The sequence below is a fragment of the Heptranchias perlo genome, chromosome 5, assembly GCF_035084215.1.
Source record: "Heptranchias perlo isolate sHepPer1 chromosome 5, sHepPer1.hap1, whole genome shotgun sequence".
Classification (NCBI taxonomy): domain Eukaryota; kingdom Metazoa; phylum Chordata; class Chondrichthyes; order Hexanchiformes; family Hexanchidae; genus Heptranchias; species Heptranchias perlo.
This window is the reverse complement of record NC_090329.1, coordinates 3836337-3861342: the sequence shown is the minus strand read 5'-3', so window position 1 is coordinate 3861342 and position 25006 is coordinate 3836337.

The window sequence follows — 25006 nt, the reverse complement described above, 5'->3', positions numbered from 1 at the left end:
CTGTGGATGTTGACTGTGGATGGTGATTGTCTTCCTTGTCTGAGGTCCAATCTAAAGCAGCCATAGTACCACCCATGCTGATGTTCTCCGTGTGAACATCTCCAAACTTTTCCAATGCATCTGTCACAACAAGAACTTTCAGCAAACCATTTCCCAGAGGGAAATGAGAAAAAGCAGCTGTGAGCACTGAGCCTTTATTCATATTGGAACACCTGAACTTTAACCATGCCCGTGAAGTGCTGCTCAATCTCACCACCGTTTTACTGCAGAGATGCAAAGCCCAGGCATGTGTGAAACATGATCGCCCCTCTATTGGCAGGCCCAAACGATAGGAAGTTGTGGGCCCTGCAGCAGAAACTTAACATTGTTGCTGCCACCTCATCTCGCTCCCTTCACTTGGGCTGTGTGCTTCTCTAGCCCCTCTCTCTTTACCTTCTCTTTCTGATTCCCCCACGGTGGAATGTACCTGGGCTGGTGCATGCATTCTCAGGAGTGTAGGGTGAATGCTTGTATGATGACCCTTTCTCTTCTCTTGTGCCAGATATGTCATCTTGGAAGAACCCTAAACAAAGAAAGAAAGAAAGAAAAAGAAAGGCTTGTATTTCTATAGCACATTTCACAACCTCAGGACATCCCAAAGCACTTTACAGCCAATGAAGTACTTTTCAAGCGAAGTCACTGTTGTAATGTAGGAAATGCAGCAGCTAATTTGCGCACCGCAAGATCCCACAAACAGCAATGCAATAAATGACCACATCTGTTTTAGTTGTTGATTGAGGGATGAATGTTGACCAGGACACCAGGAGTACTCTTCAAATAGAGCCATGGGATCTTGAAAGGAAAAAAAATTGCAGGTCTACGGAGATAGGGCGGGGGAGTGGGTCTAGCTGGATTGCTCTTGCATAGAGCCGGCGTGGACTCGATGGGCCGAATGGCCTCCTTCCGTGCTGTAACCTTTCTGTGATTCTATGATTCCATGAAAAGACACCTAGGAGTCTTAACATGTCCACCCAATGCAGAGCGGAAATCACCAGGCAATAGAATGTTGCACTACATAGCCAAAAGAGTTAAATATTAGTCAGAGGAAATCATGATCAAACTCTATGAGGATCTGGCTAGACCACACCTTGCACACTGCACTCAGTTCCGGCTACCGAGATGCAGAGAGACATTGGAATATTTAAAGCAGTGCGGAGGAGAGCCACGGGGCTGATACTTGGTGTCAAGGGTCTGAGATATGAGGAAAGACGAGAGAGACTTCGACTTTGCAGTCTGGCAAGAGGTGTCTGAGAGGTGATTTAATACAGGTGTACAAGATAGTAAGGAAAAAGTAAATCCAGAATATTGTTTTAAAGTAAATTATGGGAGTGGGACAAGGGGATATAAATTCAAATTTTTAAGTAACTTTTGGACTGATATCAGGGATTTCTTCACACCACAGTGTTATTACCACTTACAATGGACTCTCAGATAGAGCGATGGAGGCAAAAACCATGGATGCATTTAAGAAACAATTAGACACTCCCGTTGTAGGAACTCCCAACAAACATACTCCATGTGCCCCACCCCTCCGACACCAATGGCCATCCAGAATTCTCAATGTAAGGTTGAGGCCCAAATACACTGTAGTTTTGGGCCCATCCAGTGGGTTCCTGCAGGAGTATGCCAGAAAAACACAGATTTGTCAGTGCCACAGTGTACAATCAAACAGGAGGACTGGTTACATAAGGGCACACTACTTTGATGATGAGATAATAGAACCCTGTTTGCTTTACATAGCTATAACACAGCATTACGTCTTCAATAAAATTACATAATATGAGCTTGCAGAGTCTCAGAGTCTTTGTACAAAGTTGCTCCTCCCTTTTGGGGGTCCAGGGCACAATCCTGGCCTGCTCTAGGTCCCACTGAGATCGGAGAAAGTGGGAATTCCCCACTTAGGGAGTCCCTATCCCCGGCCCAACCCCTCCCACCTGGATACACAGGTCACAGCCTAATTTCTGGCTGACTCTGCTGAAGTTACAGCTCGAGTATGATAGAAGGGCTGCAGATATTAGGGGCAAGAGGGCGATAAAATGTGACATTTTGAGAGGATAAGAACGGTTTTGATCTCAGCCTTTACAATGAAGCCCTTCATTGTCACAGGCAGCAGTTGATTTCTTCATATTACACTCGTCACCATGTGATGAACCAGTATGACTTAACGTTTCAGAATAAGTCGGACAATCCACGTGATGGCAGTGTAACCTGGCCAGTGTGGTAGAAGCAACACAATGGAATGTACCTCACTTGCTCGAGCAAGTCAGGTATGACAAGGACATTGTGCATTGATAAATGACTGAGTTCAGCAAGGCAACTTTCATTCTGCCAGCATGTAGCAGGCAATGTTACTTCCAATATAGTTTATCAAAGCATGGAAGGCAATTATGTCGAAGAGTTTTGAAATAAAATTAAATCATTGCTATTAATATATAATATTAGTAGATTGTTTTATTCAACAGCATTTTGTTTTAAATTATTGTTAGAGGCATTTTGGTAATGAGTCTGCTGATTTTCATTGATGCGTTAATATAGTAACCACCTTCAGAATCCTAGCCACAACTGTGACCAATCAATTTAACATTAGGAAGAGCACCTTCTATTTGTTCATACTATTGCTCAAAAGTCATTCATTTTCCTTTCCAAACAGATGTACCTGGAACATCTGGAGTCAGACTGACAGTTGTGAGAATCACAGAAACTGCCTCTGAGGAAACAGCTGGACCACTTGAAAATAATCCTTTGCCATATGAGGAGTATTACAGATCAGAGCATCCCTGCTTCCACATGTTTTCTCACACAGTCCTGGCAGATTCCTTAAGGGCAACGCAGGCCTTTCAGTTGAAAGAAGTGGATACAATGGCACGAGATCTGCTTCACTACAGATAGTTTATGGCTGCAGGTTCCAATTCCAGAGCCGAAAGGCACTGTGCAGACTGACAGAACCAATCTGTATGAAGCTATACATACCAATATGGTGGGCTTACAGATTAGTTACCGTGCAGATTCACATGTGGAACATCTGGGATACAACCCAGAATGCTGTGGCTGCAAAACAGGATGTAATCCCGGCTGACATGGGCAAACGGATAGAAACCAGCAACAGTTGGCCTGTGCAAGAAGTTTTGGAAGAAATCACGAAGGATATTGGCTCAATACCTCCTTAAAGAGCTGATCTTAAACCCAACACGTCCATTGAGATGGTAGATGGCCAAATTGATGGGAATATCGAGGTAACTACTGATGTGCCAGATTAAGCATGGGACAGTCTTCAGGTGGGGCAACTAAAGCAGAGCTCCCTGAGTGACGAAAGAGATAGTGAGTAAGATGAAACGGAAAAAAGGGGCATGTGATAGATGTCAGATTGATAACACAAGTGAGAACCAGGCTGAATATAGAACGTTCAGAAGGGATGTGAAAAAGGAAATAAGAGGGGCAAAGAGAGAGTATGAGAATAGACTGGCAGCCAACATAGAAGGGAATCCAAAAGTTTTCTACAGGCATGTAAACAGTAAATGGGTAGTAAGAGGAGGGGTGGAGCCGATTAGGGACCAAAAAGGAGATCAACTCATGGAGGCAGAGGGGATGGCCGAATACTTTGCATCTGTCTCTACCAAGGAAGAAGATGCTGCCCCAGTCTCAGTAAAGGAAGATATAGTTGAGATACTGGATGGGCTAAAAATTGATAAAGAAGAGGTACTAGAAAGGCTGGCTGTACTTAAAGTAGATAAGTCACCCGGTCCGGATGGGATGCATCCTAGGTCGCTGAGGGAAGAAAGGATGGAAATTGCGGAGGTACTGGCCATAATCTTCCAAACATCCGTATATACCGGGGGTGGTGCCAGAGGACTGGAGAATTGCAAATCTTACACCCTTGTTCAATAAAGGGTGTAAGGATAAACCCAGCAACTACAGGCCAGTCAGTTTAACCTCAATGGTGGGGAAACTTTTAGAAACGATAATCCAGGACAGAATTAATAGTCACTTGGACGAGTGTGGATTGATTAGGGAAAGCCAGCACGGATTTGTTAAAGGCAAATCGTGTTTAACTAACCTGATAGAGTTTTTTGATGAGGTAACAGAGAGGGTAGATGAGGGCAATGCAGTTGATGTGGTGTATATGGACTTTCAAAAGGCGTTTGATAAAGTGCTGCATGATAGGCTTATCATCAAGATTGTGGCCCATGGAATAAAGGGGGCAGTAGCAACATGGATACAGAATTGGCTAAGGGACAGGAAACAGAGAGTAATGGTGAACGGTTGTTTTTTGGACTGAGGGAGGTGTACAGTGGTGTTCCCCAGGGGTCGGTGCTGGGACCACTGCTTTTCTTGATATATATTAATGACTTGGACTTGGGTGTACAGGGCACAATTTCAAAATTTGCAGATGAGAGAAAACTTGGAAGTGTAGTGAACAGTGAGGAGCATAGTGATAGACTTCAAGAGGATATAGACAGGCTGGTGGAATGGGCGGACTTGTGGCAGATGAAATTTAACACAGAAAAATGCGAAGTGATACATTTTGGTAGGAAGAACAAGGAGAGGCAATATAAACTAGAGGGCACAACTCTAAAAGGGGTACAGGAACAGAGAGATCTGGAGGTATATGTGCACAAATCACTGAAGGTGGCAGAGCAGGTTGAGAAAGTGGTTAAAAAAGCATATGGGATCTTGGGCTTTATAAATAGAGGCATAGAGTACAAAAGTATGGAAGTCATGATGAACCTTTATAAAACACTGGTTCGGCCACAACTGGAGTATTGTGTCCAGTTCTGGGCACCGCACTTCAGGAAAGATGTGAAGGCCTTAGAGAGGGTTCAGAAGAGATTTACTAGAATGATTCCAGGGATGAGGGGCTTTAGTTACATGGATAGACTGGAGAAGCTGGAGTTGTTCTCCTTGGAACAGAGAGGGTTGAGAGGAGATTTGATAGAGGTATTCAAAATCATGAAGGGTCCAGACAGAGTAGATAGAGAGAAACTGTTCCCATTGGCGGAATGGTCAAGAACCAGAGGACATAGATTTAAGGTGATTGGCAAAAGAACCAAAGGTGACATGAGGAAAAACTTTTTTACACAGCGAGTGGTTAGGATCTGGAATGCACTGCCCGAGGGGGTGGTGGAGGCAGATTCAATCATGGCCTTCAAAAGGGAACTGGGTAAGTACTTGAAAGGAAAAATTTGCAGGGCTACAGGGAAAGGGCGGGGGAGTGGGACTAGCTGGATTGCTCTTGCATAGAGCTGGCGCGGACTCGATGGGCCGAATGGCCTCCTTCCATGCTGTAACCTTTCAATGATTCTATAATTCAGCATAATATCCTTGTTCTAATGCTTCAGCCTGCATTGTCACAGCAAACAGCACAAAGCAGGTGAACAAAATAATTACATATTTATAAGATGCCTTTCATATAACAGAAAATCCCAAGGTGCTTTACTGAGGGAGCAGTCAGCACCTCGTAGGAAATAGGAGGGAAATTAGGAATGATGAGCAACAAGTTCTGAGAGAGGTGATGATGGTGGGGAGAAAGAGTGAGGTGAGCGGGTTTGGTGAAAGAAGTCCATAGTGTAAGAGCATGGCCGCTGGTCGGCTCTATCTCTGATGGGGAGATGGAGACTGGTGAGGATTGTAAAGAAACAGTTCGTTATATTAACTTTGGCTTTTATGTGAGTTAGAAGGCTGGAAATGTCAGTGAAATTGAAAGTTACCAGACAGACACTTTAGCCGATGAGCATTCAGCTACAAGCTTTCTGTGTCTGAGCCTTATAGATATTTCAGCTGGCCGAGGGATTAACTTGTCCAAGGACATACCTGAACAAGCCAAATGATAACTCATCTGTAGGAGAGTCTGGGGCCCCTGTAACTGTCGCAGTTGAATGATTTGATTGATAGTTCAGTCAAGATGAAGGCTTGGGGAATTATTCTTGTTAAATCTGAAGTCCAGCTAATTGGCTGAGGTCGTTCTTTGAAACATACGGATTCTCACGTAGTCAGAGTGAAAGAAAGGAATAAAAAGAGTGGTGTTAGAATAGATACTTCGGAATTCGACAAGGCTTGGCCAGCATTTGAGCTCAAAACCTGTGACGTGATGAATTCTCCAGTCTTATATCATAAGTGTGACCCTACGTATATGTGTAATAATAATAGTTAGAATTTTATGCTTAATTCCATTGAAAACCAATAAATGCCTTCGAGCCCTATTACCTTGTGGAATAAACTTATGAAGTTCTAAGTAAGAACATCCATTCTCTATGAGTAATTGGCCCGAACTGAACAGCAGACGATGCAAGCTGAAATGTATGGCTGTGGAAGATCGCTGAGTTAGAATAGAGTGAGATCATGGAAGGATTTGGAAATAAGATGGATAACGGAGAGGATTGATGAGGGTAGTGTGGTTGATGTTGTGTATATGAACTTTCAAAAGGCATTTAATGAAGTACCACATAATAGACTTGTTAGCAAAATTAAAGCCCATGGGATTAAAGGGACAGTGGCAGTGTGGATACAAAATTGGCTCAGGGACAGAAAGCAGAGAGTAGTGGTGAACGGTTGTTTTTCAGACTGGAGGGAAGTATACAGTGGTGTTCCCCAGGGGTCAGTATTAGGACCACTGCTCTTTTTGATATATATTAATGACCTGGACTTGGGTATAGAGGGTATAATTTCAAAGTTTACAGATGACATGAAACTCAGAAATGTAACAAACAATGTGAAGGATAATAACAGATTTCAGGAGGACATAGACAGACTGGTGAAATGGGCAGACACGTGGCAGATGAAATTTAAAGCAGAGAAGTGTGAAGTGATACATTTTGGTAGGAAGAATGAGGAGAGGCAATATAAACTAAATGGTACAATTTTAAAGGGGGTGCAGGAACAGAGAGACCTGGGGGTGTATGTACACAAATCTTTGAAGGTGGCAGGACAAGTTGAGAAGGCTGTTAAAAAAGCATGTGGCATCCTGGGCTTTATTAATAGAAGCATAGAGTAAAAAAACAAGGAAGTTATGCTAAACCTTTATAAAACACTGGTTAGGCCTCAGCTAGAGTATTGGCCCAGAAATTGCTCACCAAACAATGTGGTACCTCGATGGTGTCCTCTGTCTCCGACGGTGAATCAAAGGAACAAGTTCACTCATTTGCACATGCTCACTGAGACCCAGAAATCGTGAACTTGCTCTTATTGGTTTGCCGGTGATTTGACAGTTTTGAATTAAAGGGCCATCGCACGCTACAATCACTGAAATCACAGAAAAATCGTAAACTTGCCCATCAGTCCGGCTGGAATCTAACTACTTACACCACCAAAAGGTACGCTGAAAAATACCAGGTCTACATTACTTTTTAAAAGCCCGATGACTCTTAATGACTACCAAACAACTAAAATTAAATTTTAAAAATGTGGAATGTCATATTACTCCTTACTGTAATATTTTTCAATCATTAAAAAAAAATTAAAAATTAAAAAGTCAATTTTTTTAACTTTTAACTTCTGTCTCTTTAATTTAATTCAATTATTTGCTTGGATTTTTATTAAAAAAATGTAAAATTTTTATTTACAATGTTACAGAATATTAACTTTAAATGAATGAAGTCTGCTTGCCTGTCCTTTGGGTGCGACTTCTCTTCCTGACAGATTCTGTGGCCGTGTCTTCCAGTCCCACAGACTGTCCCATATGAATCAGATTACGTTGCTGAGGGGATGAATTGACAACGCACAATCTCACGAAACTTCAAGATCGAGCAAGTGGCCGGCACGGAGCCCGCAGTATGTACTTTCATTCTATAAATTCACAGGAGCTGCGGAGAGCCGTGCCACGCTGCTCTGTATGATTTCCGGCCCAGTGTGTCCAATTCTGGGCACCACACTTTAGGAAGGATGTCAAGGCCTTGGGAAGGGTGCAGAAGAGATTTACTAGAATGCTGCCAGGGATGAGGGACTTCAGTTATGTGGAGAGACTGGAGAAGCTGGGATTGTTCTCCTTAGAACAGAGAATGTTAAGGGGAGATTTGATAGAGGTGTTCAAAATCATGAACGGTTTTGATGGAGTAAATAAGGAGAAACTGTTTCCAGTGGCAGAAGGGTCGGTAACCAGAGGACACAGATTTAAGGTGATCGGCAAAAGAGCCAGAGGCAACATGAGGAAAATTTTTTTTACACAGTGAATTGTTATGATTTGGAATGCGCTGCATGAAAGGACGGTGGAAGCAGATTCAATAATAACTTTCAAAAGGGAATTGGATAAATACTGAAGGGAAAAAATTACAGGTCTGTGGGAAAAGAGCAGGGGAATGGGACTAATTGGATAGCTCTTTCAAAGAGCCAGCACAGGCATGATGGTCTGAATGGCCTCCTCCTGTGCTGTACTTATTATGATACTATGATAAGGTCAACGATTTTAAAGTTGATGTGCTGGGGCACAGCGAGCCAAAAGAAATAGGTGAGGACAGGGGTGATGGGTGTGTGCGACTTAGTATAGGATAGATTACAAGTCACAGAGTTCGAGGTGAGTGGATTTGATGGTGGAACTCAGGAGGCCAGCAAGGAGATTGTAGGACAGCTCAAACCTTGAGGTGAAAGGCATGGATGAGGGTTTCAGTGCCAATGGTTCAGGTAGGGTCAGGGGCAGAAATGTTATCAAGTTGGAAATAAGCAATCTTAGTGACAGACTGGATGTGGACTTTCAAGTTCATCTCAGGGTCGAACCGGACGTTAAGGATACTGTTGAATTCATCCTGACCAATAGCTAGGAAGGGGGATTGAAATGTTGCCTTAGACACGAGGTTTCTGACTTGAAGTGGACAGGGTCGCTTCTGTCTCGCTGATGTTGAGTGGAGAATGTTCTGGCTGATCTCTGGCAATCAAACAACACAGCAACAGTTGAGGAGTTGAGGTGATAGCGGAAAGATAAAATTGTGGCCGTGAAGTTTGATTGCGTCGGAAAATTTGCTAGACGTGTACTGCACGTCTCTGTTAGTGCTGTCCCAGGCAGCACGTAATATTTGTGCTGGGTCAGGCTTGCAGCCAGCACTGCACACGCCATTCATTGGCTCCAGGCCTGTTCTGGGGGTTTGGAAATCGGGCATCTCTGACACCACTTAAACACAGCCAGCACTGCCAAAAGGGAAAGTGCCCTCTGGCTGCAGACAACAAGGAAAACTTCTGAAGAGAAAAATGGTTGCAAGATCTGCAGATTGTGCCCCCTGATTCTTGGAAGCTGTTTTGGAGGCCCTGGTCCAGGTAGTGGACAGAAGGAGGGAGCTCCTGTTCCCTCCAGCTGGCAGAAAGCCCTCCAGGCAACAACTCACCACCAGTGGGAAGACATCGCAGAGGAGGTCAATGGCTCCCAGGACATGGCTGCAAAGATGAAAGAAGTTCAATGACGTTACCAGAGTTGACAAGGTAAAAAAACTGCACTCTTACTTTCTGATTACCAGCTCCAGTCTCACGACTCACAATACTAACAATACTGCCCTCCCCCACTTCCCTTCACTCTCCTCCAATCACTGCACCACACCTCACTACACCTCCTTCTCCTAATGCTCACACACTCACCACTATTACAACCCTTACTTCAGCACACCTCACATTTGTTTTTATTCATTCACGGGATGTGGGCGTCGCTGGCGAGGCCGGCATTTATTGCCCATCCCTAATTGCCCTTGAGAAGGTGGTGGTGAGCCGCCTTCTTGAACCACTGCAGTCCGTGTGGTGAAGGTTCTCCCACAGTGCTGTTAGGAAGGGAGTTCCAGGATTTTGACCCAGCGACGATGAAGGAACGGCGATATATTTCCAAGTCGGGATGGTGTGTGACTTGGAGGGGAACGTGCAGGTGGTGTTGTTCCCATGCGCCTGCTGCCCTTTTCCTTCTAGGTGGTAGAGGTCGCGGGTTTGGGAGGTGCTGTCGAAGAAGCCTTGGCGAGTTGCTGCAGTGCATCCTGTGGATGGTACACACTGCAGCCACAGTGCGCCGGTGGTGAAGGGAGTGAATGTTTAGGGTGGTGGATGGGGTGAAAATCAAGCGGGCTGCTTTGTCCTGGATGGTGTCGAGCTTCTTGAGTGTTGTTGGAGCTGCACTCATCCAGGCAAGTGGAGAGTATTCCATCACACTCCTGACTTGTGCCTTGTAGATGATGGAAAGGCTTTGGGGAGTCAGGAGGTGAGTCACTCGCCGCAGAATACCCAGCCTCTGACCTGCTCTCGTAGCCACAGTATTTATGTGGCTGGTCCAGTTAAGTTTCTGGTCAATGGTGACCCCCAGGATGTTGATGGTGGGGGATTCGGCGATGGTAATGCCATTGAATGTCAAGGGGAGGTGGTTAGACTCTCTCTTGTTGGAGATGGTCATTGCCTGGCACTTGTCTGAAACATAGAAACATAGAAAATAGGAGCAAGAGTAGGCCATTCGACCCTTCAAGCCTGCTCCGCCATTCAAAATGATCATGGCTGATTGTCTAACTCAGTACCCTGTTCCCGCTTTTCCCCCATATCCCTTGATCCCTTTAGCATTAAGAAATATACCTATCTCCTTCTTGAATACATCTAATGACTTGGCCTCCACTGCCTTCTGTGGTAGAGAATTCCACAGGTTCACCACCCTCTGAGTGAAGAAATTTCTCCTCGTCTCAGTTCTAAATGGCATACCTTGTATCCTGAGACTGTGACCCCTGGTTCTGGACGACCCAGCCATCGGGAACATCCTCCCTGCATCTAGTCTGTCGAGTCCTGTGAGAATTTTATATGTTTTGATGAGATCACCTCTGATTCTTCTAAACTCTAGTGAATATAGGCCTAGTCGACCCAATCTCTCCTCATATGTCAGTCCTGCCATCCCAGGAATCAGTCTGGTAAACCTTCGTTGCACTCCCTCCATGGCAAGGACATCCTTCCTCAGATAAGGAGACCAAAACTGCACACAATACTCCAGATGTGGCCTCACCAAGGCCCTGAATAACTGCAGTAAGACATCCCTGCTCCTGTACTCAAATCCTCTTGCAATGAAGGCCAACATACCATTCACCTTCCTAACTGCTTGCTGCACCTGAATGCTCGCTTTCAGCGACTGGTGTACAAGGACACCCAGGTCTCGTTGCACCTCCCCTTTTCCCAATCTATCACCATTCAGATAATAATCTGTCTTTCTGTTTTTACAACCAAAGTGGATAACCTCACATTTATCCACGTTATACTGCATCTGCCATGTTCTTGCCCACTCACCCAACTTGTCTAAATCGCATTGGAGCCTCTTTGCATCCTCCTCACAGCTCACATTCCATCCCAGCTTTGTGCTGTCCGTAAACTTGGAAATGTTACATTTAGTTCCCTCTTCCAAATCATTGATATATATTGTGAATAGCTGGGGCCCAAGCACTGATCCCTGCGGTACCCCACTAGTCACTGCCTGCCACCCGGAAAAAGACCCATTTATTCCTACTCTCTGTTTCCTGTCTGTCAACCAATTCTCAATCCAGGCCAGTATATTCCCCCCAATCCCATGTGCTTTACTTTTGCACACTAACCTCTTGTGTGGGACCTTATCAAAAGCCTTCTGAAAATCCAAATACACCACATCCACTGGTTCCCCCTATCTATTCTACTAGTTACATCCTCAAAAAACTCCTGTAGATTTGTTAAGCATGATTTCCCTTTCATAAACCCATGCTGACTTTGTCCAATCCCGTTAATGCCTTCCAAGTGTTCTGTTATCACATCTTTTATAATAGACTCCAGCATTTTCCCCACTACTGATGTTAGGCTAACTGGTCTGTAATTCCCTGTTTTTTCTCTCCCTCCTTTTTTAAATAATGGGGTTACATTTGCCACCCTCCAATCTGTAGGAACTGTTCCAGAGTCTGTAGAATTTTGGAAGATGATCACCAATGCATCCATTATTTCCAGGGCCACTTCCTTTAGTACTCTGGGATGTAGATTATCAGGCCCTGGGGATTTGTCAGCTTTTAGCCCCATTAATTTCCCCAGCACTATTCTTTTACTAATACTGATTTCCTTCAGTTCCTCCCTCTCACTAGACCCTTGGTTCCCTAACATTTCCGGGAGGTTATTTGTGTCCTTTGTGAAGACAGAACCAAAGTATGTGTTTAATTGTTCTGCCATTTCTTTGCTCCCCATTATAATTTCCCCCATTTCTGACTGTAAGGGACCTACATTTGTCTTCACTAATCTTTTTCTCTTGACATATTTATAGAAGCTTTTACAATCAGTTTTTATGTTCCCTGCTAGTTTACTCTCATACTCTATTTTTCCCCTCTTAATCAATTTCTTGGTCCTCCTTTGCTGAATTCTGAACTGCTCCCAATCCTCAGGCTTGTCGCTTTTTCTGGCAATTTTATATGTCTCCTCTTTGGATCTAATACTATCCCTAATTTCTTTTGTAAGCCACGGTTGAGCCACCTTTCCTGTTTTATTTTTGCGCCAGATAGGAATGAATAATTATTGTAATTCCTGCACACGTTCTTTAAATATTAGCCATTGCCTATCCACCATCATCCCTTTTAGTAAAGTTCCCCAATCTATCATAGCCAACTCACACCTCATACTTTTATATATGGTGCGAATGTTACTTGCCACTTATCAGCCCAAGCCTGGATATTATCCAGGTCTTGCTGCATGTGGGCATGGACTGCTTCATTATCTGAGGGGTTGTGAATAGAACTGAACACTGTGCGAACATCAGCGCAATTTCAGAACTTATGATGGAGGGAAGGTCATTGATGAAGCAGCTGAAGATGGTTGGGCCTAGGACACTGCCCTGAGGAACTCCTGCAGCAATGTCCTGGGGCTGAGATGATTGGCCTCCAACAACCACTACCATCTTCCTTTGTGCTATGTATGACTCCAGCCACTGGAGAGTTTTCCCCCTGATTCCCATTGACTTCAATTTTACTAGGGCTCCTTGGTGCCACACTCGGTCAAATGCTGCCTTGATGTCAAGGGCAGTCATTCTCACCTCACCTCTGGAATTCAGCTCTTTTGTCCATGTTTGGACCAACGCTGTAATGAGGTCTGGAGCCGAGTGGTTCTGGCGGAACCCAAACAGAGCATCGGTGAGCAGGTTATTGGTGAGTAAATGCTGCTTGGTAACACTGTCAATGACACCTTCCATCACTTTGCTGATGATTGAGAGTAGACTGATGGGGCGGTAATTGGCCGGATTGGATTTGTCCTGCTTTTTGAGGACAGGACATACCTGGTCAATTTTCCACATTGTCGGGTAGATGCCAGTGTTGTAGCTGTACTGGAACAGCTTGGCTAGAGGCACAGCTAGTTCTGGAGCACAAGTCTTCAGCACTACAGCCGGGATGTTGTCGGGGCCCATAGCCTTTGCTGTATCCAGTGCACTCAGCCGTTTCTTGATATCCCGTGGAGTGAATCGAATTGGCTGAAGACTGGCTTCTGTGATGGTGGGGCTTTCGGGAGGAGGCTGAGATGGATCATTTACTCGGCATTTCTGACTGAAGATGGTTGCAAACGCATACTGATAAACTGCATACAAGCTATTCCACCATGACAGGTGCATTCTCCAAATACCTCACAAGGATGTCACTAACACACTCCTTTCTTGCAAGAGAAGGTAGCACACAAATCCAGACTGAAGAATGCCAACGGAGGAGACTGAGGCCGCTTGGACACCCTCTCCCCCCTCAAAGGAAGCACGCTGACCATCTCGGGCCGAGGGAGAGTCATGGTTGTGGTGACTGGCAATGCTGAGGGAGCCATCGCTCAGGGTTTCTTCACACCTTATCCTCTCTTTCCCTTCTTATTTCTATTTCTGTTGTCTGTGTGCCTTTACCTATCCTAGTGCTCCTACGAGGTGCTTCCCCAATGGCTGGAGCATGGGTGGTGGGAGGTTGCTGGCCTTCAATGGAGGAGCGTCCAGATGGCTGTGGAGGATGACCTCGAGCAGCTCTGGGCCGGAAGGGCCCGGCTTCAGACTGCACCATCTCAGCATGGGCTGGAGCAGTCTGGCCTGGCTGGCCGACAGGCAACAACAGGGGCACTGGCGAAGTGGCAGGGGTGGGAGCAGGAAGGCTGTCGTCCTGAGAGAGGACAGCAAGTCCGACTGCCATGGCGCCACTACCACTCTCCCGGGGCGGTGCCTCAGCAATCCTGGTGATCAGCTGGAGAACGGATTGCTGGAGTGCTGTGACGCCCTGGAAGCCCCGTTCCACAGTGGTCCCCAGAGCCACGATAGCAGCATTCTGAGCTTCCAAGGCAGCAGTCAGACCTTGGATGGCAGATGTTTGTGCTGCAATGGAAGCTGTGACATCAGTCATCAGACGCTACATCATGGTGGGTTCCACAGGTGCGCTGATGGAGGTGACCACCTGTGCCATGTTGGAAAGGATGGGCTCCAAGCTCTGCGCAAAGCCCTGTGCCAAGTTGGAGCTGGACTCCTCCATGCCCCTTCTCATTGTGCGCAGGCTTTCTGGCAGGCATTCCAGTGCCCCAAGATTTGTTGGTGTACGTCCATCAGCCATCTTCTGTAGCCTGGCCCATCGAAGTCCTCATCTGACTCCTCTGCAGCAGAACTAGTGAGCGACCTCACCCTCCGGCGAGCTGGCTCCTGTGGTATCCATTCCCCCCACCCCGGCTCCTGCTCACTTGTGCTCGGTGTCTCACCACGTGCAGATCCTGCCTCTATCTTAGCCTCTAAAGTACGCACAGTGTCAGACTCTGAGCTGGTGGCTGTGAGTGTAAGATCGAGTGATGGTATATCTTCATCATCACTGTCATCTTCCTCTGCCTCCCCTGCCAGTTCCAGGTCTTGGGTCTCTGAAATGACAAAGGGACACGGGTTGAGTTGTGGTGAGGGGAGAGGAGACAGTAAGACATGCATGCTCACACCACCTACAGCACATGAAGCAGAAAAGATTGTGGATTGAGGGAGAAGTGGGGAGTGAGAAGGAGGGTTAGGTCTGCAGAGACCCTCATCATCGATACCTCCAGCACCGCCTGTGACCACGGCCTTAGTGACGGCCCGTCCAATGATCTTCAGCACGGTGGTGAGGATGTGTGGACGAGCCTGTCCTCCTCCAGGTCTTTCTTGCTGCCTGTTGTTATGTGCCATCTGCTCCTGCAAGAAAGAGGGAAGTGTGTCAGTGAGTGTCCTGCAAGATGTTTGGGTGATGTGCCTGATGTTGAATAGCTGCCAGTGTGTGTGACCTGTGAGTTGTGGGTGTGCGGCTTGCAACAGTGATAATGTGTGAGGGTGAGAGGAAGCATCTGATTCACAGTGTTGTGTACTGATGGAAAGAGTTTATTGTTAGCTGGGTGATGGAGGGTGTAGTGTGTGGAGCAGTGGATGCAGCTAGTGGTGCAGTTGGTAGGAGACCCCATGTGAGAGTTGAACTCACTCACCTTGACCACTTATGTCAAATCATTGAACTTCTTCCTGCACTTCATCCATGTTTGTGGTACGATGCTCCTGGCATTTACCTCATCCACCACAGCCTCCCACTGCCTCCTCAGCATATCCCTGAAGGGCCTCCTGCCTCCTGCTGATATAGGATGGCCCTCCGTCTGTCCACCTCTTCCACCAAGACCTCTAGTGCATCATCTGAGAACCTTTGGAGCTCGCTCTCTCGCAGGCACAGCCATTCTTCAATATCTTCCAGCACTTCCCAAAGGACTTCCTGCAGCCACAGTGCACCTCCCCTTTAAATAGAGCAAGCCACTCGCGATATTGTGGCCTCCTGCTGGTGCGTGCAGCCAGTGCTGCCTGCGCTGGAAGCTCAGCAGCCTTCCACCTCCCAAGTTATAGCCAGGTAGTGCTATGGATGGGTGATGGCAAATTATGGAGCATGCGGCAGGCGACCACAAATTTGGATACCCGCTCAGGGGTGTACTGCACAGCTGCTCCCGAATGGTCCAGGCAGTGGAAGCATTGCTTGAACACGCTGATAGTCTGCCTGATGATGTTTCTGGTGGCAGCAAGGCTCTCTTAACAGGAATCATGTGCAATATCTGGAGGGATAGCCCCTGTCACCCAATAGCCAGCCTGTAACCTGACAGCCAGGCCGGAATAAAGGTGGCGCAGAGGATTGGTGCAGGATGAAAGAGTCATGTCTCCTGCCGAGAAACTGAGCACAGACCTGCATGATGCACGGCCTGTGGTCACAAATGAGCTGTACATTGTGGGAGTGGAATCCCTTACGATTAATAAAGATGCCAGGATGGTGATGGGGAGCTCGCAGGATAATGTGGGTGCAGTCTATGGCACGGTGCATCCTGGGGAAGCGTGCCATGTGGGTGAAGCCTAGTGCTCTCTCGTCCTGCTTCGCTCTGTCGATGGGGAATGAGATGTAGGAGTTCTTCCTGTTGTGGAAAGCCATGGTGACCGCCACGGTACATCTTTGCACTGCAAACTGTGATATGTTGCTTATGTCACATGCTGCAACCTGGAAGGAGCCCGTGACAAAAACGTTAAGGGCCACGGTGACCTTGAGAGCCACAGGCAGTGGAGTCCAGGCCCTGGTACGAGGCTCGAGTTGTGGCTGCAGCAGGTGACAGCCATTTTTGTGAAGCGAAGGCAGCTCATAAATTGCTCCTCAGTTACGTTAATGTAGGAAATGTTCTCCCTGAAGACCCTCTGTAGATATGGTCTCCTGCGCAGTGCCCGCCTCCTCCTCCCTCTTGTGGCAGCTGATCCCTCTGCTGCCTTCCTTGGTGCTCCCTCTCATCCTCCAGCCCTGAAGGCAACCCGACCAGACCACCCATAATTGCAGCCAAACCATATATGAGGCAGTCAAGAACAGTGCAATCGCAGCAAAATCATCTTCTCAGCAGTCAAACTGAACTTTCCACAATGAGAAAACACACCAAAAAACACCAAGAAGTTAACCAGCAGCTTGAAATGACAAACCTAAACCAGCCTTCCCATTCCCAATACACCGATAATCCCACAATCCTTATCATCACTACTGCTTACAACCTAGTTGCTGGTTTGTCATTTGAGGCTGCTGGTGAACGATTGGGCATTTTTTGGCTTGTTTTATGACTATGAATTCCAAAGGGATTTTAATTCTGACTGCTGAGAAGATGATTTTGTGAGTGCTGCACTGCTTTTGACTGCCTTCAAAACAATTTTACTACAGTCATGAGTAGCCGGGTAAGACTGCTTTTGGGGCTGGAGGAGATAGAGCAGCAAGGAAGACAAGAGAGAACAGGACCAGCTCATAGGAGAGGGAGGAAGGCAGTGCACTGGGGGCCATACCCACAGTGGGTCCTCAGGGAGCACTTCTCCAACTTAGTGGCAGAAGGCAGAGGGTGATGGTCGAAGGTTGTTTTTGTGACTGGAAGCCTGTGGCCAGTGGGGTACCACAGGGATCGGTGCTGGGTCCCTTGCTGTTTGTGGTCTACATTAATGACTTGGATATGAATGTAAAAGGTATGATCAGTAAGTTCGCTGATGATACAAAGATTGGTAGGGTGGTAAATAGCGAGGAGGATAGCCTCAGTCTGCAGGACGTTATAGATGGGTTGGTCAGATGGGCGGAACAGTGGCAAATGGAATTTAACCCGGAAAAGTGCGAGATGATGCACTTTGGAGGGACTAACAAGGCAAGGGAATACACAATGAATGGGAGGACCCTAGGCAAGACAGAGGGTCAGAGGGATCTTGGTGTGCAAGTTCACAGATCCCTGAAGGCGGCGGAACAGGTAGATAAGGTGGTAAAGAAGGCATATGGGATACTTGCCTTTATTAGCCGAGACATAGAATATAAGAGCAAGGAGGTTACGATGGAGCTGTATAAAACACTGGTTAGGCCACAGCTGGAGTACTGTGTGCAGTTCTGGTCGCCACACTACAGGAAGGATGTGATTGCTTTGGAGAGGGTGCAGAGGAGATTCACCAGGATGTTACCAGGGCTGGAGCGCTTCAGCTATGAAGAGAGACTGGGAAGATTGGGTTTGTTTTCCTTGGAGCAGAGGATGCTGAGGGGGGACATGATTGAGGTGTACAAAATTATGAGGGGCATAGATAGGATGGATACTAAGGAGCTTTTTCCCTTCGTTGAGGGTTCTATAACAAGGGGACATAGATTCAAGGTAAAAGGCGGGAGGTTTAGAGGGGATTTGAGAAAGAACTTTTTCACCCAGAGGGTGGTTGGAGTCTGGAACTCATTGCCTGAAAGGGTTGTGGAGGCAGGAACCCTCACAACATTCAAGAAGCATTTGGATGAGCACTTGAAATGCCATAGCATACAAGGCTACGGACCAAATGCTGGAATATGGGATTAGAGTAGACAGGGCTTGATGGCCGGCGCGGACACGATGGGCCGAAGGGCCTCTATCCGTGCTGTATAACTCTATGACTCTATGACTCTATAAACTTCTCGCAATGTCTGAGGCAGCTCCGTTTCACAAAGGAGCTTGTCACTGAGCTATGTCACCTGCTGCAACCACGACTCAAGCCTCGTACCAGGGCATGGACAGCACTGCCTGTTGTTGTCAAGGTCACCGTAGTCCTTAACCTTTATGCCACGGGGTCTTTCCAGGCTGTAGCGGGTGATATCGGCGATGTATCCCAATTCACGATACACCAATGCATCAGAGAGGTCACCGAGGTTCTCTACACCAACAGAAACACCTGCATCACCTTCTCTACGGACGGAGTGATGCAAGACAAGACAGCACTAAGTTTCACATAGATGGCAGGCTTCCCCAGTGTGCACGATGCCATTGACTGCATACACATTGGCTTGCATGTTCCCCATCGCCAGCCTGGCATCTTTATCAATAGAAAGAGATTTCACACCCTCAACGTCCAACTGGTCTGCGACCCCATGTAGATCTGTGCCCAGTATCCGGGCAGCAGCATTGATTCATTTATCCTGGTTACAGGCTGGATACTGGGCTATAAGTGCTATCACCTTCAGACTTGGCTCATGACTCCTATCAGGAACCCAGCACAGAGCAGGCCTACAACGAGAGCCATGTCACAACCTCATCGAGCAGACAGTTGGCTTCCAGTGCAATTACATCCTTCCTGTAATGTGGTGACCAGGACAGTACACAGTACTCAAGCTGTGGCCTAACTAGTGTTTTATACAGTTCCAGCATAACATTCCTGCTTTTATATTCTATGCCTTGGCTAATAACGGAAAGCATTCCATATGCCTTCTTAACCACTTTATCTGACTGTCCTGCTACCTTCAGGGATCTGTGGACATGCACTCCAAGGTCCCTCAGTTCCTCTACACCTCTCAGTATCCTCCCATTTATTGTGTACTCCCTTGCCTTGTTTGCCCTCCCCAAATGCATTACCTCACACTTCTCTGGATTGAATTCCATTTGTCACTTTTCTGCCCATCTGACCAGTCCATTGATATCTTCCTGCAGTCTACAGCTTTCCTCCTCACTATCAACCACACGGCCTATCTTTGTGTCATCCGCAAATTTATTAATCATGCCTCCTACGTTTAAGTCCAAATCGTTAATATATGTCACAAAAAGCAAAGGACCTAGTACCGAGCCCTGCGGAACCCCACTGGAAACAGCCTTCCCGTCTCAAAAACACCCATCGACCATTACCCTTTGCTTCCTGCCAGTGAGCCAATTTTTGATCCAATTTGCCACTTTCTCTTGGATCACATGGGCTTTTACTTTTTTGACCAATCTGCCATGTGGGACCTTGTCAAAAGCCTTGCTAAAATCCATGTAGACTACATCAAATACGCTATCCTCATCGATCCTCCTTGTCACTTCCTCAAAAAATTCAATCAAGTTAGTCAGAAACGACCTCCCCTTAACAAAACCGTGCTGACTGTCCTTGATTACTCCGTGCCTTTCTAAATGACGGTTTATCCTGTCCCTCAGAATTGATTCCAATAATTTGCCCACCACCGAGGTTAGACTGACTGGCCTGTAATTACTCGGTCTATCCCTCTCTCCCTTATTAAACAACGGTAGAACGTTAGCAGTCCTCCAATCCTCCGGCACCATGCCTGTATCCAGTGAAGTTTGGAACATGATGGTCAGAGCCTCCGCTATTTCCTCCCTTGCTTCTTTTAACAGCCTGGGATACATTTCATCCGGCCCTGGTGATTTATCTACTTTCAAAGATGCTAAGCCCCTTAATACTTCCTCTCTCACTATGTTTATCCCATCCAATATTTCACACTCCTCCTCCTTAACTACAATCTCTGCATCATCCCTCTGCTTTGTGAAGACAGACGCAAAGTATTCATTAAGAACCATACCCGCATCTTCCGCCTCCACACATAGGTTACCTTTTTGGTCTCTAATAGGCCCTACTCTTTCCTTAGTTATCCTCTTGCTCTTTATGTATTTATAAAACATCTTTGGGTTTTCTTTGATTTTACTTGCCAGTATTTTTTAATGCCTTCTCTCTGCTTTCCTAATTTCCTTTTTAACTTCACCCCTGCACTTTCTATACCCCTCTAAGCTTTCTGTAGTATTGAGTTCCCGGTGTCTATGATAGGCTTTCTTTTTTTGCCTTATCTTACCCTGTTTGCTCCTTGTCATCCAGGGGGCTCTAGATTTGGCAGCCCCACCCTTTTTCTTTGTGGGAACATGTTTACTCTGAACCCCTTGAATCTCCCCCTTGAATGCCTCCCACTGCTCTGACACTGATTTACCTTCAAGTAGCTGTTTCCAGTTTACTTCTGCTAAATCAGTTTAGTAAAATTGGCCTTTCCCCAATTGAAAACTTTAACTCCTGTTCTATCTTTGTCCTTTTCCGTAACTATGCTAAATCTAACTGAATTATGATCACTCCCACCAAAATGCTCTCCCACTGATACTCCTTCCACCTGCCCAGCTTCATTTCCTAAAACTAAATCCAGAACTGTCTCCCCACGCCTCTCTTGTTGGGCTTGCTACGTACTGGCTAAAAAAATACTCCTGAATGCAGTTTAAGAATTCTGCTCCCTCTATACCATTCACACAAAGTTTGCCCCGTTATCTTTTTATTCTCTTTCAGAATTTTGCTCCAGAATTTTTGGTTTTATTTTACATTTCCACTCAATCAGCATTTTCTTTTTACCAGTAACAAATCAAGTCTTGCGATGAGGGGCAGAAAAGGAACTTTCCTCGGAAATGGGAGCAGCTAATGTTTGGGCGTTTGTTCAAATAATAAAGAGAAAATGGTATTTTCTGTGCTGTGTGCTTTACCCACAATTACAATGAATATGAGAAAGTAGCAAAATGGTCATAAATTTGGACCTTGAGGGAAGTTGATACAAAGAGCTCACTGTAAAGTGTAGCAATGAGAAACACATTTTATGTTCTTTTCTGGTAAATATGCTGAAAGCCAATTTACTGCTTCATTTCTCAAACCAAAAACATTAGGCTAATTGAACAGGATACTGTGGTCAAGAGTATCAAAGGCTTAACTTAGATCAAGGAAAGGGCCTCAGTTAGAAGTTAGGCATTCATAGCTTCAGAAATGTTCTCTAGAAACTAGTGCAGTGGGTATAGAATGGACCCCAAACCTCACTGCCACAGATTAGGAAAACATCTGAAATTGAAGCCATGCAAATAAAACTTGAGCTGTATGGTTGCAGTGTCAGATGGTTTTAAGATTAGCAGGCTAATGACCGAGCACTTGAACTTTTAACATTTAGTTCGCAGCAGTGATAAGCTTTATGTTCCACTTCAAATTCCAGATACACAACTAAACCTCTTCCCTCCTTCCCCTTGCCAAAAATAACTGTTTAAATTATTGCAAAGCTATATTACCTCCAGAAAAATGACCCGAATCTACATTATAACAGAGAACGGTTCGATATGGTTCTACTAACATGACAAATATATAAAAATCTACTCTGGGACCTGGGTTCAAATCCAGACAGATATGAATCAATACATGAAATTAATTTCACCTGCTTGAATCAAGTTCTAATTGGGCGTGGGCCCATCTCACATTTAATTGAATGTATCACCCAGAGACAAGATGGTCACCGTGGGAGATAGGAAATCTCACATGGTGCAGTTGGAGTTTTCTACTGAGATGTCTAAAATTTGTATAACACATCTGCAGATTTCCTGATGACATAATCGGACCTGATCTGCATATTTAAGACAGTTGTAAACAATTTTACCACACCAAGTTATAGTCCAGCAATTTTATTTTAAATTCACAAGCTTTCGGAGGCTTCCTCCTTCGTCAGGTGAACGATGTGAAGACAGGACCAGGCTTCCTTCCAGAGAATGTCCCACTCACCGGCTCAAAAGAGCAGGTTAATATGGAGACACAGCGGGAAGGAAGTGGATAGATGGAGGGAATTGACACCCTGCCTGGTTTCCGCCAGGTGGGGGCAGTTAAAATCAGGGCCAATTAATTACTTGCAAGTGCAGTTACTGTTGTTATGCAGGTGAATGTAGCAACTGGTTTGTGCACAACAAGATCTCACAAACACCAATGAGATGAATGACCAATTAACCTGTTTTAGTGGTGCTGGTTAAGGAGGAATATTGGCCAGGACACCTTGGATAGAACTCCCTGCCCTGCTTCAAACAGCGTCATGCAATCTTTACCATCCATCGGAACAGACGGAAACGACCTCACTTTAACATCTCCTCCAAAGGATGGCACCTCTGATAATTCAGCATCCCCTCAGTACGACAGCCTAGTCTGTAGGCTCCATTCCTGGACTGGGTTTTGAACCTACAGCCTGCTGATCCAGAGGTGACAGAATTTCAGAATCATTGCAAGGAATTGATGCCAGTGTTACAAGATGCAACTACTCCAAATAAATAAGAAGGGGAACATAAGGCCTGTCGAGAGCCCATAAATGGCAAATTCTGGCACACGCTGCCCATGATTTTAAACCCATTACTTTAAATGGCTGGAAAACCGGGCATTATATTGCACTGGAATTTCTGATGTGCCCTGTCAATGGGCAGGGCTCCCCACCAGGAGCATAAAGACAGAAAATTAAACCTAGAACATTTCAAGAATTTCTAGAATTCCAAAACCTGTTTGTGGGATTATCTCAGTAAGAGGTGGCAACAGGAAAATATTGTACACGGTGGGTTGATTTTACAAATGCACTTACCCTGCCGCAGAACTGTGTATATCAGGATCCCAGGAGCAGGATCCGCCGAAGCTGGAAATCCCGTGGGGCTCACTGACACGTGGACCTGAATTACTGATTTCCTCTCTTGAGCCAATGTTTATAGCATGGCGGCGGGAAGCCAGCGGGTGGGTGGATTTGCCCGTGGGGAATCCAGAGGTGAAGTGAGTGTGTTTAAATCTGCGATCATATCTCAATTGCAGTCAATTACCTTTGCTTTCAGGTTTTGCGTCTCCACGCTGTGCAGAGGGCCTACTGCGTACCCGAATGATGAGATTTAAAGACCACTATTTAAAGGGCCAGTCCAAGAATGGATTTTGATGGAGAAAGGAGAAATGGAGTCCAGGAAAGCAGAGACTGGCCCTAGATTTAATTACGCCTCCCTGGATGTACTGCTGGCTGCAATGGGAGCCAGGAGGGAGGTAATGTTTCCAAAGGATGGCAGGAAGAAACCTGGCCCTGTCACCAAAAATCCTTGGCTGGAGGTGGCAGAAGAGGTGAGCAGCAGGAGCACAGTGTCTGGGTTCAGTGCAGGAGGCGTTTCAATGACCTAACCAGGTCAGGAATAGTGAGTACAGTTACTGATTCACCCACATCCAGCGTTGTTCAACACCCCCTCCTCCCCCACCCTCCCCCCTCCGTCGTCATCCTGTCTTAGAATGTCTCCCCCATCACAGAACTCCTCACACCCACTTGTGTGTTAGCAGCAGCAGCAAACAATCTTCATTTTCTATGCACTTCCTCAACTGCCCATTTATTCACCACCACTGACACTCCCCACAATCCTGATGCAATGTGACGTATCTTGTGATAGTCACCCTCTGATGTATCTCTTTCATGGTCAGCCTCACCCAAAGCAACGCATCCATCGGGTGAATATATCACCTTCAGTCACTCACAGGTCTGTTCTTCCTCCTCTTGTAGCAGAAGAAATTGCAAAACGCAAGATAGGGGAGCAGAACTGGAGGTGACAGAGGTGGAGGAGGAGGTCATGGAAATAAATCAGACCGTCAATGCCAATCCATCGGAGACGGAGAGACTGGAAACCCACAGATGGCTGGTGATAGAACATTAACATCTTTCACACACATGAAGAATTGATTTTATCGATGATGTAACCGTGCCAGACCTCAGTATGGTCATTGGAAAGATTGTCACTTCTGCGATGAATCATTAAAATCGCTTTCTGTTGTCTTCCAGGGCCTTCACGAGGAATCAGCAGAAATGGAAGAAAGTGATTCTTCAGAGGAGCTCATTCCTTCTGAGGAATGCACTATACACGGCATCCAGCCATGCACCAATGCAGATACTCGAACTTCAGTGGGTCCTGTTAGACAGATAGTTGGGTTCTCACCTGGTGATTCATCACTCACAAGTGAGCACGAGCAGACACTGGTGGAAGGGGCAGCTGTGGAGAGTCTGCATCGGGGGGAGCACTCCTCTCCAAACTGTGTTCAGTTGGACGTAGATGCTGAACCCCGGTGGCCATCGTTGAAAAGGAGAATGATAGAGGGGAAGCAGTAACTTTGCCTCGTACTGGAAAATGTGCCACGCACACTCTGTACAATAGGGAGAGGATGGAGGAGTCCAACTCCATCGCTGGTGGATTGGTGGTGCAGGTAAGTGCGGGAATGTCTTCGATGGAGAGAGTGACAGCTTCAAGCACGGCTCTCACACGAGTCCATGCAGACCATGAAAACGGCCGTGTGGACTCTGGATACCAACATGTCTGCCGCCTTAAACAGGCAGACAGAAACTTCATCCATGGCCTTAGAAAGTGACACATCTCCTCACCAGCCTTCTGTCCAGCAGAGTGGTGAGAGTGATGTTGCTCCGGCCAGGGAGAAGGATAATGGTGAAAGGGGACATCCAAGAGGGGACTCCACTCAAAGTGCTCCCACATGGGGTCC